This window comes from Eulemur rufifrons, chromosome 30 (genome assembly GCF_041146395.1).
Source record: "Eulemur rufifrons isolate Redbay chromosome 30, OSU_ERuf_1, whole genome shotgun sequence".
In the NCBI taxonomy this organism is placed as follows: Eukaryota; Metazoa; Chordata; class Mammalia; order Primates; family Lemuridae; genus Eulemur; species Eulemur rufifrons.
In genome coordinates this window covers 134,603,039-134,620,605 of record NC_091012.1, presented here as the reverse complement: position 1 = coordinate 134,620,605, position 17,567 = coordinate 134,603,039, and the positions used below count along the sequence as shown (strand labels likewise).

The 17,567-nt window shown below is 40.4% G+C and overlaps 1 pseudogene; it reads left to right on the top strand.

The window, feature by feature from the left end:
- Positions 1–15,577: 15,577 nt before the first annotated feature.
- LOC138379190 (U2 spliceosomal RNA) lies at positions 15,578–15,694 on the top strand (annotated as a pseudogene).
- The last annotated feature ends 1,873 nt before the right edge of the window (positions 15,695–17,567 follow it).

The window sequence follows — 17,567 nt, the reverse complement described above, 5'->3', positions numbered from 1 at the left end:
GGCCACTTCTGTATTTGTTCCTTGCTACAAGTGGGTATGAGAAGTATCCTAGGAGACAGATCTTCCAGGAGAATCAGTGGCCAAACAGTTCTGCCCAGAGCCTTCCAATAAACCAGACTTGCTGTGATGTGATTACATAATTATATGGCATGTTCAAGGAGACATCATAAACGATAATCAACAATTTGGCATCATACACCAATTTAGGGTGTAACCTCTATCAGGAAGAGCCAAGTTGGATACCAAAAGCAGGAGGACTTGTTCTTGTAGGAAAAGAAGAGTAGACGGAAGTGCTTGGTGTTGGTGAAAAGTGGAGCATATTTGGAGGTTTTTTTAGATAAGTTTCAAACCTTCCACATTTTCTTAAGTAGTGGAGATGTCGGAAAATGACATATGTCTATACCCCTGATTCCCCTTTACAGCTCATGGCCTGAGTTTAAAGAAAGAAAAAAAAGGCTTAAGGTAGAAATAACAGGGTCAGACTCATTTACTGTCCATGATTTTGTTGAGTTTTGTGGGAGGGAGATTCTGCGTTTCCCTCCACTTTCAACATCCATAGGATTCAGGCTAGTTTTATTTTTTAAGCTTTTAATTTATAATTGACACATAATTGTTTTCACACAATCCTTCCTGCTGCACAAAAGGCCCCAAGAGCACTTGCCTCCAGGGGTCAATTACTTCGGGATTGGCCAGGTAGTTAGGTACACTCTTCAGAGGAAAGCCTATATCTTTGTATATGCAATTTACTCCCCATGTAAAATGATGTTGATTCTGATCTGCCTAGGATTGCTTGAACTTGATTCTGTTGGAAAGTAAAGTGGTATTATCATTGCTTTTTTACTTATCTCTCTCCCCCACTGGAATGTACTCTTTGAGGACAGGTATTGCATTAAAGCGTATTGATTATTATATTCCCAGAATTTGATACAATGCCTGGCAAACAATAAGTGCTTAATAAATGTTTCTTGCATGGTAGCTGGATAAATGAAGCAGACAGAGACCCTTTCAAGATCTTTTATGGCCCAGGAGTCTATGAGCAAGCAAGTACAGCATTGTGGTTAGAGGCAGAGATTATAGAACTGAACTGCTTGGCCTTGAATCCTCTTTCTACTTGTGACTGTGGCTAAGTTACTGAATCTCTCTGTGCCTCAGTTTCACCATCTTTAAATTGGATGTAATAATAAAATCTTTCTTATAGCACTGTGAAGATTAAATGAGTGAAAACAGCATTGCCTGGCAACTGGTAGGCACTCAACTGTGTTAGCTCCATTATTTAAAAAAAAGTACTCATGACCCCATTCCACATTCTTGCAGCTTTGTTCCATCCTCACTGCTTCCCAACAAAGTAATACTTTGGTAAGATATTTTCTCATGATAAATCTTTATATATCCCATTATCTCCCTTGTACTTATTCCATTATACAGGGCAAAAACCCTACAGGAAAAAATGTCTCCAAATCCACACTCTGTAAGCCAACGCTTAATCAATATCCAACTGGCAAAAAAAAAAAAAAAAGGAGGGGCAGTCGGGGGAATTTTGGAGCCATTTGAAGCTCTAAGTGACCTAAGCATTTGTAGCATAATAAATTTTGATGAATCATTTTCCGTTATTAAACATAAAAAGGATTTGCTTATGCACGGCCATGTTTGAGTAGATTTGGTTGATACTTCATATTTTCCGTTAATTCTAAACTATAAGATGGAAACAAAGTCAGAAGAGTGAGTTAAAGCTCTTTAAATTTTCTGACATCTCCACCACTTGAGAAAATGTCTGCAACGTGTCCTTGTGGAAGGTTTGAAAAATTATAAATACGCCAAGTACATCTTGATCCATTCCTCCGAGCACTCCTCTTATGCTGCTGGGATGCTTTAATTCTGAAGTATACTGGAAGTTCACAGGAAAGGATGTGGCCATGAGCTGACTTCTAGGAAGAAACCTGATCAGGAAGCCTGTGGAAGGGGACCTGTGGGGCTGGCTGGTGAGTATTTATCGCTAAAATATCTCTGACATAAATCCATTCATATGTATACCCTGAGACTTGGGCATTCTTGGGGGCTCCGAGATGCCAGGCAATGGTCACCTCTGACTTCCAGTCACCAGCTTGTCCCTATGGTTAATCACCTATTTCCTTTCTATATATGTCATCAGATTCCTCAAAGACCCCTTAAACAGTGATGTAATGTTACTAAATGATGAAAGAAAAGGATAAGAAGTTGCATCTACAGAATAATCCAATTGTTAAAACAAAACAAAACAAAAAAAACCTAAACACACGCTCGGGAATGAGAATGAAAGAAAAGACACTAAAGGCCGGGCGCGGTGGCTCACGCCTGTAATCCTAGCACTCTGGGAGGCTGAGGCGGAAGGATCGCTCGAGGTCAGAAGTTCGAGACGAGCTCTGAGCAAGAGCGAGACCCTGTCTCTACTAAAAATAGAAAGAAATTAGCTGGACAACTAAAAATATATAGAAAAAATTAGCTGGGCATGGTGGCGCATGCCTGTAGTCCCAGCTACTTGGGAGGCTGAGGCAGGAGGATCGCTTGAGCCCAGGAGTTTGAGGTTGCTGTGAGCTAGGCTGATGCCACAGCACTCTAGCCCGGGCAACAGAGTGAAACTCTGTCTCAAAAAAAAAAGAAAAAGACAAGACACTAAAAGTTAGCAGAGGTTACACTGGGTTTTTAATTTGTAGCTGATTTTTATTTTCTCCTTTATGCTTGTCTGTATTTTCTAAAATGTTTACAATAGACTTATGCTGCTATAATCATATAGAAAGGGACTAAGTTCTATTTAGAAAAGCATCCATACGACATGGTGAGAACTGGCAAGTTCGGTGCTCCCTGAGGCCAATTTTCAGCCACATGCGTAGGGTGATATCTTGTGAAAGTTGATTATACAAATTGGGTCATTCTTGTCACGCCCAACTAAATCAGAGTCAAGTGGAGGGCAGGGGAAAAAGCACTCGGGGCACATAGCATGCGCTCCAAGAATTAAACTTTCCACAAGCCCAGCTGCTGAAACTCCAAGACTGACTTTACCTACCGCCCTCACTCACCAGTCAGAGCTTGCCAGCCCCCAAAAGCTTCTCTAACATTTCTCTTTCTAATAAAACTCCCAACCTTCTCTTTGTTCTTCGGACATACTGAAGACCACCCAGTCTATGTGTATGCTCTGAAATGCAATTCTTGCTTCTCAAAATGAAATGTTAAATTTAGGGATTTATCTCTATATTTTATCTTGACTTTGACAATCTGATTGAGAGAAAACCTGGTTGCCTCTCAACCAGGCCTAGTCACAAGGACTTGCTGAAGTCCCGACATTAAACTCTAAGAGTCCTGCCTCTTTACTTGTTGGTAGTTTCCCGAGAATGCGTCCCCAGTGCTCTTTTTCACCCTCCTCCATAGGTGACAACAGAACTGCAATTGGAGTTCAGAGCAGAACAGCAACCAGGAAGGAAGTGTGTGTGTTTCAAAGCCCACTGTTGAGCTCTTTATTCCCAGAGGCCTACAGGACCACAGGGGGTTATGTTGACCATCATCCACAATCGGCGCCTCCCTTCTGTGAATTATGCTTTGCTGGTTAACCTTTGCTCAGTAAGTTAATGAGGGAGAGCATCTATTTCCTCACATGGTGAACCAGAGCAATTTCCTTTCTTCAAGAAAAGGGAGAAGGTTATGATTTTCATAAAAGCCTGCTTCTCTTTGGATGGAAGACTAGACTTGTTATAGTCTAGTCATCACTTTGTTATGAACTTGTCTATTTGCCTTTTGCTTTGGGAAAAGGTATTTAGTGGACTAAAGTATAGCTTATTTTTGAAGTTCTAATGTAGAAAACAATAGTTAAAGTATTGATATCTATTGAAAACCTGTCAATATGTACCCTTTGGACAAATGATAATGACTTAGGAAAATACAGTTTCAAAGGGATTATTATTTTTTTGTAAACTAAAAGAAACCCCTATGTAGTGAGAGAGATTCCAGTACTCCCTCTTCTCTATTGGCTCCACCCTACTCTGCCATTATTTCTTGTCTAGGCTTATATCATGCCATCTCCGAGCTCTCCCTTGGACTAAAGCAATCTATGTATGTGTCTTGTCTTCCCTACTCAAACAGAAACTCATTAGGGGCAAGTGACAGGCTTGTTTCACTTTTGTAAGGTCCACATTGCCAATCTTAGTTCCTGGCATATACCAGTAGCTCAATTATCAGCAAACAAATGAATTTTAAATGTATTCTTTAGCCATTTATTTACTCATTCAGTCATTCACTCAACAAATACTGTTCTACTACTACTATATACCAGTCATGTTCAAGGTGCTGAGGGTACAAACTTACACAGATCAGACTGAGATCCCTGTTCTTAGGAAACTTTTATTCTATTGGATTTGGCCTATTATTGTGAAAATCTTTAATTTCCTTGTTTAAAGGTCTAATTGCTGATCCCTGGGAGTTCATCTGAAAGGAGGTGGGAGGATTTTTGTGTGTGTGTGTGTGGCCTTTCCTTTCTATAAGGATGTGATCAGCATCAGGAAGCAAATAAAGTCCTTAAAGAAAACTTGTGATCTCAAAATTTTGGCCCAGAACTTCATGTGGCTAAAGGTGTAGCCCCAACTCACTGAGGAGCTGGGGCCTCATGCACAGTCTGAAATGGAGGGAATGAAACTAAAGGTTGTTGAGATAACAACATCCTTAAATCGTCCTCTCCCTTCTCTACCTAAGGTCAAGAATTTGGGAACGCTATGACTCAGAAAATGAGGAGTTAGGATAAATGTCTCTGTGTGAATTCAATGCTAACTGGCCACTCCAAAGCTGTCAAGGAGTCTAAATATGACCCAGGATGAGGAAGACTCACAGTGTCTGAGCCTGGGAGGGAGCTGGGAACAGGAAGAGGCAGGCAACCTCTAGGAAGAAGGAAGTAACCCACTGGGAATTCTCAGAAATTTTGGGATGGATGCAAGATTTCCTGCAGTGGGATTGAGCCCTAAACTGTTTTATTTAGACATGAAAAGAAACCATGGGCCTGGAAGGCTGGGGTGCAAGGGGGATGTAGATTCTTCCGCAGTCTTGACCTTCTTTTCCAGCCTGGGAGAGCAGTTCACTGGCAGCTCTTTATCGGATTCCGAATGTGTTTATCTGGTTGGTCTTTGCGTCACCTCACTTCCAGAAAATCCAAGCACTTTAAAAGATCTCTAGCAAGAGAGAGATTTCATTTAAACAACTTTTACTCATACTTGGAAACAAACTTTCCCTAAATTAAAAGGAGACAAAATATAAATATGAGTTTAGATAATGCAAAATTCTGAGCCAATTCCCATTGTTTTGTGAAACCGTTTTCTGGCTGTGTTCTATGCAGTGGGCTTGTGAGACTTCTAGCCCACCATTTTTCTCTGAGAGATCCACAACTAATCCCAGGAAAAAGCAGAAAGACTCTCAAGCTCATGGTTTTGATGCATTCCTTGCCCATGAAGAGAAAGCTGTTTTTCATGCAGCGATGCGTCTTGAATGCAAAGCTGATTCATTAGCAATCTATTTGCACAAGCCACTTTGTAAGTGCAATGTGAAAATGAACAACATTGACCAAAACTCCCAGCGGTGAGGATAATGTGAAGAATGGATGATGACTCTTTCTCTCTCCTGGCTTCATCACCAAACCCTTCCATCCCAACCTTTAAAAAAGCAACTAAACCCAGAGGAACCCAAGGTTTCACTAAAATGACAGATTCAATTTGATCAGAGTAAACTCCCGCTTTCCTCCTGCACTGTTCTGGCTTTGAAATTGAATTTTGGGAAGGAAAGTTTCAATGATTACCTGAGTTTGGGGCACTCATGTGGCAAATACCTCTCCTCTATTACTGTAAAATGTGCGAACTCAGAAAAACTGGGAACTCCAAAACTTCCATCTAAAAATTTAAACTTCCACTGAAGATGATGTTTTACTTACGACAACAACCAAGACAGGTCATCACGGCGACACTCAGGCAGGTTAGCCACGTGCCTGTCCATGTTCCATTTGTAGCTTAGACTATAAAACCCTTTTGGCTTAACCTCTCCCCTTTGGAGGCTGAAAAACAAATTGAATGTGGAGAATATTTAGCATCAGAGGATTTAATAACCTTTTCATCCATTTGCTTTCATACAACCGACTGGAAGAGTGGAGAAGCTTCTCTTGTTGTTCCCATTTAGCTCCTTACCTTGATGCTCCATTTTGCTCCCTTAAAGCTTTTAATGGTCCCAGATAAGTCGCAGCTTTTACATCACCCGCCACTTTCTGCAATCCGAATACTCTGTGTTCTGATGTAGGATTGAACATGTTTAAAAGTTTGTTTACTTTTGATTTTGCTGAGTCTTTCTATCCTCCATGGAGATTTTCTGCATTGAGAAATTCACAATTCCGGGTCACCTTGAACTTGGGTTTTCCAAAAGTTTCCATTGGTGTCTTTAAGGGTGAAAAAGGGAATGGCTTGGAGGCCGAGACAGAAGGCAGGCAATAGGGCGAGTCAGAGCTCAAAAGATGTCTAGGAGTTAGCAGCCAAAGAAAACAAAACCCAAATAAAACAAACCCGGGCTGCTCTTTCCTCTGCCCTGCAGGCTCTTATCTGTTGGTGAATTTGGCCACTTCAGTCTAGAATGTTCAGCCCCAGCATCACGATGAAGGCTGAGTTTGTACTCGCCCCATGTACCTTTAAGCACCCTACACAGTCTTCATTCCAGCGCATTCCTCGTGCTTTTGTAACTGTTTGTCCACTTGTCTGTTACCTCTAATATCCAGCACCCTCTCCTCTAGTCTGTGTATATTCTTAACTAGTATCCTAACTAGTAGATAAACGCTATCTACTCTTATTCCCATAGAAGGTTTCTCAACTTCAGCTCTTTTGACATTTGGAGCCAGATAATTCTCTGGGGGCGGGGGCTGTCCCATGCATTGAAGGATGTTTAACAGCAGCCCTGGCCTCTACCCACTAGATGCCAGTAGCAATAGCCCTCCCTCCCCCAAATTGCTACAATCAAAAATGTCTCCAGACATTGCCAAACATCCCCTGGGGGGCAAAATCCACCCACCCCCTTTGAGAACCACTGCTATAGAACAATACTAAGAACATGGGTTGAATGATTTAGTCCACAGTCTTTAATCACACAAACTCTTCAAAGCTATCAAAACGGCTCCTGCTTCTTATTTTTTAGAAGAAAGCACCAATGTTTTATTAATGGAGCCTCCAGATTCTCCTTTAAACAGACTTTTAAAGCCACATGAAAACCAAAGTTTAAAAAAAAGTATCCCTGAGAGGTAGTTTTACTAGCAGGTTCTCTGGGGTAGTAGTTAAGAGCATAGAATGTGAAACCAACTGCTTCAGTTTAAAATCCATTCCCACCATAAGCTACCTGTGTGATCTTAGGGAAGTTGCTTGCCCTCTCTGTGCGTCCTCAGTTAAATAATGATCCAATTAATCTAATCATAATCTAGAATAACAATAATACTGCCTGCTGAAAAGAGTTGTTGAGAAGGTTAATATTTGAGTTAATATTTGAAAAGCTCTTAGAGCAGTTCCCAGCACAAAGTAAGCAAGATATAAACATTAGCTCAAAGCTAAAAAGTACAGGGTTTTCAAAAAGTCTCCAAATTTGAGCACATTTGTTTAGAACTGTTTGGAAGCCTTATGTTTCTGCTGCCAAAGGGATCAGAGTAGATCCCGCAAAACGTTCAAAACATCTCTATACCACCACCATTTTGAAACTGAATTGTAAGATTACAGTCAGCTCTGTAAGTTTCTACTCTTAAGACTTGACCTTCCTTCAGATAAAACTTCAACTACTCATTTTAGAAACTGAGAAATACAATGAGTCTCAATAGGTACAAAACTGGAAATCTCATTGCCTCCTGTATGTACTAGTCAGTGGTTCACACTTCACTACTGGAAGCAAAATCACAATGGGAACCAGTTGGCTGCCATTTTTGATAAACACGTTCAAGTTAATTTGTGTGATCTGGGCCATTAATCTCTAGGAAATTTCTATTTGTTCATTTTCCTTCCCCTTTTGTATAGGAAAAAAAAAAAGAATTTAAAACATGTCATGGCTTTGTTCTCATTGTGCTGTGGTTTTTAGACTGTCATCTATGATAATAACTTCATCTGTTGTCACTCTTCAATATTGTATTTTAGAGGCAGCATACTGCAGGGATAAGAACTTGGCTTTGGGGCTCAAATTCCACTATTGCAACTAACTAGGTATGTGACCTTAGGTGAGGCACTTAATTTCTCTATGGCTCAGTTTCTTCATATGCAAGGTAAGATGGATATTACTACTTTTATCAGAGAGTTTTCGTAAGACAGAAAGGAAAGCTCCATCTTCAGAGGTCAGCACAGAGCAAGACTCATGGTTAAGGGTTTATAGATATTAGCCGTTAACATTCCTAATATCTCATAACCATTGAGTAAGTAATACTTTTTCAAGCAGTTTTATGTTCATTGTCTTATTTGACAATGAGAGTATTGTTCAAAAAGTGGGGGAAGATGATTTCAATGGACTGTTTGTGTCCCTCCCCCCAATTCATGTTTTGAAATCCTAACTCCCAAGGTGATGGTATTAGCAGTCAGCAGGTGGGGGCTTTGGGATAAAATTAGGTCATGAGGGTAGAGGCCTCATGAATGGGAGTACTGTCCTTATAAAAGGAACCCCAGAGAGCCGTCTTGCTCCCCTTTCACCATGTGAGGATACAAGGAGAAGTCAGCCATCTACAACCCAGAAGGCGGCCCTCCCCAGACTCCAATCTTCACAGCACCCCAATCTCCAACTTCCAGCCTTCAGAACTGTGAGAAATAAACTTTTGTGGTTTAAGTCCCCCAGTCTTATGGGATTTTGTTGTAGCAGCCCAAACTAAGACAGTGAGTTTAGCAGCTCTTTAGAGAGAAGATGACCAAGGCAAAAAGATGGTCAGAAATTTGCCCAAGGTCACCAGTGAATTAGTAGCAGTTGAATCTGGAACTGGATCTCCAAGACCCCGAGTCTTGTGCACTTTCTTCAACCAATGCTTCTCAAAAATTAGATTCTGATTCAGTAGTCTTGGGGGGTCTGAGATTCTGAACTTCTAACAAGATCCAAGAGGGTACTGGTGCTGCTGGTCCAGTGAGGGGCTCCAACTGGTTGCATCAACCTCCAGCATTGCTGATGCCTTGAAGCTAATCTTTATCAGAGTTCGACTAAAAAAAAAAAAAAAAAGTATGCAGGAAAAAAAATCACAAAACCTATTAATATCATGGGATAACTCCCAAAGTTATTGTTCTCTCACTATCGCAAAGTTACATGGGAGTTTATTACCGAAATACCCATGGAATTTCAAAGTATCAGTACAAACAGGCCACCCTCAATTTTGCCAAAGCCCACAATTAATGCAAGTTTCTACCCCACTTGACTGATTGGAGGTCCTGCTGGGATCCACAAGAAGCCCTCCCCTCCTTCCTTTCACTTAGCACCAGGGAGCTCATTACCAACAGGGCGGGCCCATGGAAAAGAACATTTCTCTTTCTTCTGGAAACTGGTTGCTCCCTCCTCCTATACATTTGTTTCTCATTTACACAGATATTTCAGCTATTTTTGATTTGTTGTGTAACCTAGGTAACCTAAATCAGCTAAAATAAGAACTAATTCCAATCTCTGTATCAAATTGCAAACCACACCTGAGCTTTGCACAAATAAAGCAGCAGAAAGAATAAGGGGGCTTCTGTGAGGAGGGCTGCCCTCTTTGATCTGCCGTGGCCGGGACAGCATGGGAGCCGGTGCAGATGTGCAGGAGAGGCTTAGCAACCAGTGACCAGTGCACCCCGCCCTCTCTTGTTTCTCCGTATTATTTTTTTGTGCATTTACTTGCAGATTAAGCTGGTCTTTGCATATTAAAGTAGGGCTCAGCAAAGTTTGTAAAGGGCCGGCAGGAAATATTTTTGGCTTTGCAGGCCACATACACTGTTTCTGTCACAACTACTCAACTCTGCCCTTTGAGCTAGAAAGCGACCAGAGACACTGTGTAAACAATCTGGTGTGGCTGTGTCCCAAATAGACTTTATTCGTGGACACTGAAATTCTAATTGTAATTAACTTTCGGGTGTCACAACATATTCTTTTCCTTTTCCATTTTTTTCCCCACCATTTAAAAACGTAAAACTCATTCTCTGCTTGCAGGCTGTACAAAACCAGGGAACGGGCAAGATTTGGCCTACAGGCCATAGTTTGTCTACCTTTCTATGTTTTAGAGTAACGTGAGCACAGCCGAACACAACATTCTCACAAAGCATACTGTTAAAAATCAGATGTCGAATAGACCTCCAGATTTCCTGGGTTTATGACGGCAGCTTTAAAGGAAACCAAAGCTGTGTGCTGGAGATTGTTCTGGGTATTCTGCAAATGTTTTTTCATGTTCCCCTTCAGCGTATAATACATTCTCATCTCCTAGGGCTTTCAGTTTGTAAAAACGTGAAACCATCAACTTCCTGTGTCAGCTTTAAGTAGCTAAGTTTTCCCATTTGTTTGAATTCCTTTAGTGGACCCTCATCTTGTATTTATTTATTTTAGCTCCAAAGACCAACCATATTCATAGCAAGAGTTTGGAAATATAAGTAGCAATTTTCTGTAAAGAAACATATTCTGACCGATTCATTTCACTGAAATCTCCTAAACCATGAAGTTTTATTCTAGAATAATAATGCTAATAAGGGCTTATGGCAAAGTTCTTTACCCTTTTGGTTTGCACATTTTTTAGCTACAAGAATGTAGTTGGATTTTTTTTTTTTCATGGAGGAATTCCATGCATAGCCCAGAAACTGTTTTAAATGTAGAATTTATCTTTGTAACATGCATCTGCAACAACGCATGTATGCTTTTAACTATGCACAATTATTCTACTTTTCTGTTAGATGTACTAAGCTTATTTTTCTTTTGCATCTTTCTGGTCACATCGGGCACAGATTCTTTTCAACTATCTGGTGATACATGCCCTTTAACCTCAACTGCCTAAGCTGTAGGAATTTCTCTAAAGTCACAAAATTAATTTTATCCAAACACCTCATTCGTTTATCCCTCCCCTTAGTAGCATGAACTTAAAACAAGGTACATGGGCTTTTAGACTTGGAATTCTTTTTTTACGACTTCTGTAAACCATCACCTAATTGTTGATCTGACAGATTGCATCCACAGAGTAAGTTTATTAACCAGAATGTCTTTTTTGATCCCATAAGATTAATTTATTTCTGCCCCAAGGGTGTATTTTGGGAGCGGGTCAGTAAGAAACATCTGAATCATAATCACTTTTGGAACAGCCCTTGTACTCCATAAAAATAACATTAACTCAGAACCACTCCCAATACTCCGCTACTTCAGGAGACAGGATAACGGGATGGAATTGCACTAAGGACGTCCACAGACCTGGAAGAGACTTGGCCAGGCCCCTGCCTGATGGAAGGCATGCTGTTTGGCTCCTCTTTGGATAATTTGCTTGTGTTCTGTTGCGCCTTTGGTGGGGGATTGAGACATAAAGGCTTTGTCAGAAGAGGAAGAGAGTTGGGGAGGGCGGAGGCAGCAGCCATGACCCAGCTGAAGCTCCACACTAACTTTCAGATCTCTGACATCTGCGTTTCCTCTAGCCCTGACCTTTCCCTAGCCCTTCCCTGGCTAGGGGGTAGCGCTCCCAAGACTGGAAGCCTATGTCACAACACCCTGCACAATCAAGGACATCTCTGGGTGGCTTAACAATAAAAGCACAACATTCTGGAGGAAAGAACAAAAAAAGAACAAGAGGAATGCCAAGTGAGCAAATCTGCAATGTCATAAGGGCCGAGCTAGTCAATGTCTGCTTTATTGCCAATTCATAGACTCTTTTAAAAATTTAGCTTTAAAACTGTAAAGAGGCACATCTTTACTTGTTTTCAATGATTAATACTTTGAAGAAAGTTGACTGAAAGAGAAACACAGTCACCTTTAAAAATACAGACAAGTGATTTTTTGCATACAAGGAACTGTATCTCAGAACTCCAGGCACTTCAGTTTTGCTCTTCGATTTCTGTCAGTGGGGGAGATAACATGGAGGAACAGCCCATTAACTGCCAATTCACTGCTCTGCTGGAGGGAGGCAGGGGCACACATGATGCAAAAGTCATTCCTGTTTAGCTCAGGATGACTTATATGGTGTTGATTGCACCAGATTTACCCTCCTGATCTTCTGGTGTTTGGCTTAGACTAATTTTAGAGGCGCTGGTATTCCCTGAGCACACCTTCTGATGAAATTTACCCAACCACAAAGTTCCCAGAGCTGTTAGGTTGCAGCTGGGGGTAACTTTCCACTGCCATGACCAGAGGAGCGTTGGAATTTCTCCTCTAAAGACCATGCCCAGGGAATCATGTGTTCTCCCCCAGAGTGACCAGTAGAGAAACCTTCAATGATAATGGGAAGTGGTTTGTTTTGTTTTTACCCCTTCATTTTACAGTGCTAGAAAAGGAAAGAAAAGCTGCTAGGAGATTTTGGGGAGTGGGAGGGTCCCCAGACAGTCTGGTTCCTGGATCATTTAGATCAAATTGCCCTTGGTGACTTTATTCTGCATGAGGGATGGCTGTGGGAAAAGGATGTAGGGCATTATTTCTCTTGATCGAGTCATATAAAGAATGATATTGCAAAAGGAGTCAGAAGTTATGCCAGAAATTATGTCATTGATTCTTGCATTTTAAGAAAAATATGGTCAAAAACCATTTTCAAAACAAGATTTTTATTTTCCAGCATACTATGCCTTGGAGGATATCTAGCACATCACAAAGACATCTTATCCCACCCATCAATTGTTAAAGAAAATATTGTTCAAAAAAAGAAAATTGGGAGAACAATGATTATATTCTAGCTCAGAAAAGCAAATAGAAGAACTAACACAGTTATTTCAACACAAAAGCCTAAGAAACAAGGAAAGTCTCATGTCTCTAAGCAAGAGAAGGAAGCTTTCAACAGAGATATATGGAAATATTACCTTTAGAGGCAGATGAGAGACTTTACGTTTTGATGAGAATCATTTGAGACACTTGAGAATGGTTTGATTTTCTCAAATATTGACAAAATATGTACATGTTAATATTTGTAAATATTTTTGAGTCTCCTTGTTGGGATAAGAGACATCTTAGCACACTGAAAAAAACCTAACCTGGGCCGTCTAGTCCATCACCAAGGATTCAGAGAGAATGGAATGAGCACCAGAAGACTGAAGGTGAGAATCTGGATTTTAGTGGCTAAGAGTCTAACATGATTACCAAAGGTTTGGTTTCAGAGCTCCTAATAGAAAAAGCAATTATCATCACAGCTGAGTGAGGGCTCTCTAGGAGGTGTAATGTCAGACCAACCTAATATCTTTTTAAAAATAAAGTTACTATGTTGGTGGGACAGCGATATCAGAACATCAGGGAGAAGACAATGAATCCATTGCCTTACAATAGACACAATTCAAAGATTCCTAACAAATTTGTGATTTCCTACCAGTTAGTGTCTAGGAATATAACATAATACATAAAATCTTATTTTTAGTGAGAGAGATGAAAGGCCCTATATTAACACCAATGATAAAAAATAAAGTTTTGTGATTATATACATGGTTCATAGTATTTTTTTTTTTGAATAAGAGCCGAATTGTTTGAGGGTCCAGAACATGACCAAGATAGTAAACAGATTTCAGACATAAATGACAATATTGTCATGTGGGTTTACTATTTATAGGCATTTGTAAATTGCACATAGCATGCATCACAGAAGTTTGACATAGATTATTCCCAGAACTCTTCCCTGTGACCCATCTGGTGGAAAACATCCTGGAAATCCTGGAGGTTAGGTGTTCTTTCTAGGAGGAATAACACTACTGGAATTAAACAAACCAACCATCCTGACACTCCCAGCCTCCCCACAGGCAACTGCCTAGCAGTGGAAACATGTGGTCAGGGACCGCAGGAACTCATGTGAATATGTGGTCTAAGTGGTTACTATTCCTATAACAAATTGACCAACAAAGCACATGGATCTTCAATTATCTCTGGTTAAGTTTAAGGGGAAGTGCCAAAACTGAAGGGTAGCCTCAAATAGGAGCCCTCTTACGCGTGCACGCGCACACATACACACACACACACACTTAATAGGAGGACATATTTTGCTTATTTCTCAAACACTCTTCTCTCTCACCAGACTCTGTCAGCTTCATTATCAAGATAGTTGAAATAAATAAATAAATACAATTGTAATCCCCTATGACTAGGTCCCAAGCAACTGCTTCTAGAACCTGGAACTCAAGTAAGTCAAGTCCCTATTAGTGAACTGGAGGCATCAAATGGGACAAGTAAAGGTTACTTGGGGTTGGTATTCATTTGAGAGGGCACTAGCTTCTGGATCTCAACAGTGTGTCTCCTCTGCCCTGGAGGAGGAAATGACTGCTGTGGAGATTGGGATAAAATATACTTGAGGCAGCTTGTTTTTCTTTGCAACAGAAATTCCATCCAATGCATGTGGCCTTGAAAATAGGTTCTGGACTTGGAAAAAAAGTTAGTACCTGCAAAGAGACTTAATTTAGAAGCAAGAAATATGCTGTCTGGGTGGCTACTGCTACCAGATTTCATTTCATTTCTAAAACTGTAATTTCTATGTTCATCCATTTGTTTGCATAAGGCTTTCTCGTTTTGCATTGTTTTGTTTATTTTGATTTTGTTCTGGAGTCCAATACCAATACACCATGAGGAATAGCTTCTAGGTAGTGTTTATGAACAGCTGAAGGCAAGGATCAAGTTAAATAGTACATATACTCCCAGTGGGATTTTCCTTTTTGCACTTTATGATCTTCACATTGCTAAATTCCTTAAACTACAGTGTATTCTCTCTACAAGAATTGCCAAGACACTGCCAAAGCAAACTTCAAAAAGCTAGAAACATGACCTTCATACAAATGTATGGTGAGCATGTATCAAAGACATTTAATTCATTAGTGAGGAAACCAGCAGGTAGGAGAGACTGATATATGTGTATATATATGTGTGTGTGTGTGTATGTATATAGTGAGAAAAAAATGTTAACACAGGATTGCAAAGATAGATACAAGACTGTTTTATGTCCTACAAGGCAATAAAACTGTGACTTTGGGGTTGTTTGATTTTTTTTAACCAAATAGAAATGGTGTGCGACTCTACTGTACAAAAATCATTTGTAATTTATCAGACTACAAGTTAACATTTGCCTTCCTGGAGTCCAGATCCTAACCAATGGCAAACAGCAAGTCAGACTAAGATGCATTTTCCTAGAGAACTAAATACCCTTAGATGGACTTGGTAGACAGTTCTTCAGTATGACTTTGCAAGGACATGCAGTCATCTTTTTGCTTATTTCCAAGTATTATATATTAATAACTTTGCTTCCCAGGGCCACACAAAGACATTCTGTCTACAGTTTAGTGGAAGGGATTTTATTGGTCTTGGTTGCAGAAATTCCCTTCTAACTCCCCCAAAAGCCTCAGCAACTAAAGGAAACCGCCAACAGTTCAAAATGGAGATCTCAAAGGATTTGTTTTTCTAAAAGCAAGCTTTTATGGCTTCTCGGCCTTTTGGCTAAGCTCAAGTGTAGTATCTGTTCTTATCAGTTGAAAAGCAAGTTTTTGCCATGCACCCAAGGCAAAGGTGGCCCCCTCTCTGCCCAGCACCTCACTTGATTATAGGCCAGCAATCTGCAGTGGACTGTTTGTCAATGTTCCATTGTAATCTGAGGCCTTGAGGGGTGTGACTGCCCACGGCTGTCTACATTGGCTAGCCCATGCTTGCAGCCCGAAAGCTCTTTAGAATGTTGCAAGGAACAAAACCAAGAGCCCACAGGCCATCTCAGGCAGAGGAAACCACAGACAGACTCACTGTCTTCCACAGTCTGCCCACTCTAGTTGACCCTGTTTATTTCTTAGTATTTTAAGTCCTATTACCTTAGCAAAAGTTCAAGATGCAGTGCTGAGTAGGCAGAAACAGAAATGCAGTTCTGGCCACAGGCTTTGGAGGCACAAGGATTAGATTCAAATACTGTGTCCACCATGTACACGTAGCTGTACCTGCACTGGGTTTTCATTTTCTCATCTGTACAGTGGGAATGATAAGACTTAACTTACCTACTCTATAAAATTAGTTTAACATTGAGCAAAAATATGTGTTAAAAGGGCCTGTTATAATAAACATAGTTATTAGTAAAAGCTACCCTAGTCTGGATGCCAACTGACAAGGATGCTTCATAGATATTACCTCAAACCTCATATAAAGAGACACACAATTGTTGGTTATTAGGGGAGTGTTTAACAAATACTGTTACTTGCCTACCAACATCTATTCATGCCCTTCTTCCATGCTAACATGACCTTAATTCTCTTTGCAGTAGTGGCATGCCCAGCTCCGTTCCCTAGACCTTCTTGCAGCTGGGAGCAGCCATGTGACCCGATTCTTGGCAATGAGACCTAAGCAGACATCTTCTTCAAGAAAGCTTTTGCTTCTGTGACAAAAAGAGACTGAGCCAGCTGGTGTGGTCTTTCCCTCTTCTATTCACATTTTCCTCCTGCCTTGAACGCAGAAGTGATGCTTATTACCCTGAAAATGAGGGAAAGGCCAAAAGGACTGCAGAGGCATGGGCCCAGCCATGATGGGGCAGAGTTCTTTCATCTGAACATTGACAACTGCCTAGCTCCAAACTTCCTGTTACACGAGAAAAAAAGCCATCTAGGTTTAAGCCATTCAAGTTGGGTTTTCAATTACTTGCAGTCGAACAATGTGCATGAAGCAATAAAAGAGTTGTGTCTACAGGAGTTTGATTAGTCAACTAATGCCACCTTCTTCTAAGGAAGTCCAGGGTCTCTGAATTCTGGTCTCTGGCTTTTCATGTGGAAGCACAATGGCCTCTATAACCTTTTGCCCACCCCCCCCAAAAAAAACCTTTAAAAATTATCTTCCGGTGGCCAACTCTTCAAATTGAGCATGTGTCTGGTTTTCCAAACTAAGATGGATCCTTGACATGAAGCAAGTATTTTCAAGCACTTTGTCCTATTATTTCTATAAATTACAGAAATATTTTGGAATTGAAAATATTCTACCATGCAAACTTAGTTAATTGATTCATCACATCAAGCATTTATTGGATACCTGCTAAATGCCAGGCTTTGAGAAGATAAATAAAAATAAAATATATGATATTTATAGTCTAGGGAAGAGGATAGACTTGAAAATAAATAATTTCAAAAAGACTGAGAGGAAAACCACACCAAAATATTCTCTGTGGTCATCTTGAATGAGAAGGACCCATGGGTGACTTTAATTTTCTTTTTAATATATTTCTAAATGTTCTAATTTTTTTAAATCAGATATACATGATACTAGGGAACCCAGAGAGCTTTTCACACATAAAAAAATCCTTTGTTAATCATAAACCCTGCATTTTGATTTGAAAAATAAGGTTGCTGGGCTTGACATGTCCCTTGGGGTGGAAACAGATGAGTATGGGTCACATTTTTGGAGCTGACCTCCTACCTGACTTGTGTAGGACCACACCCAGC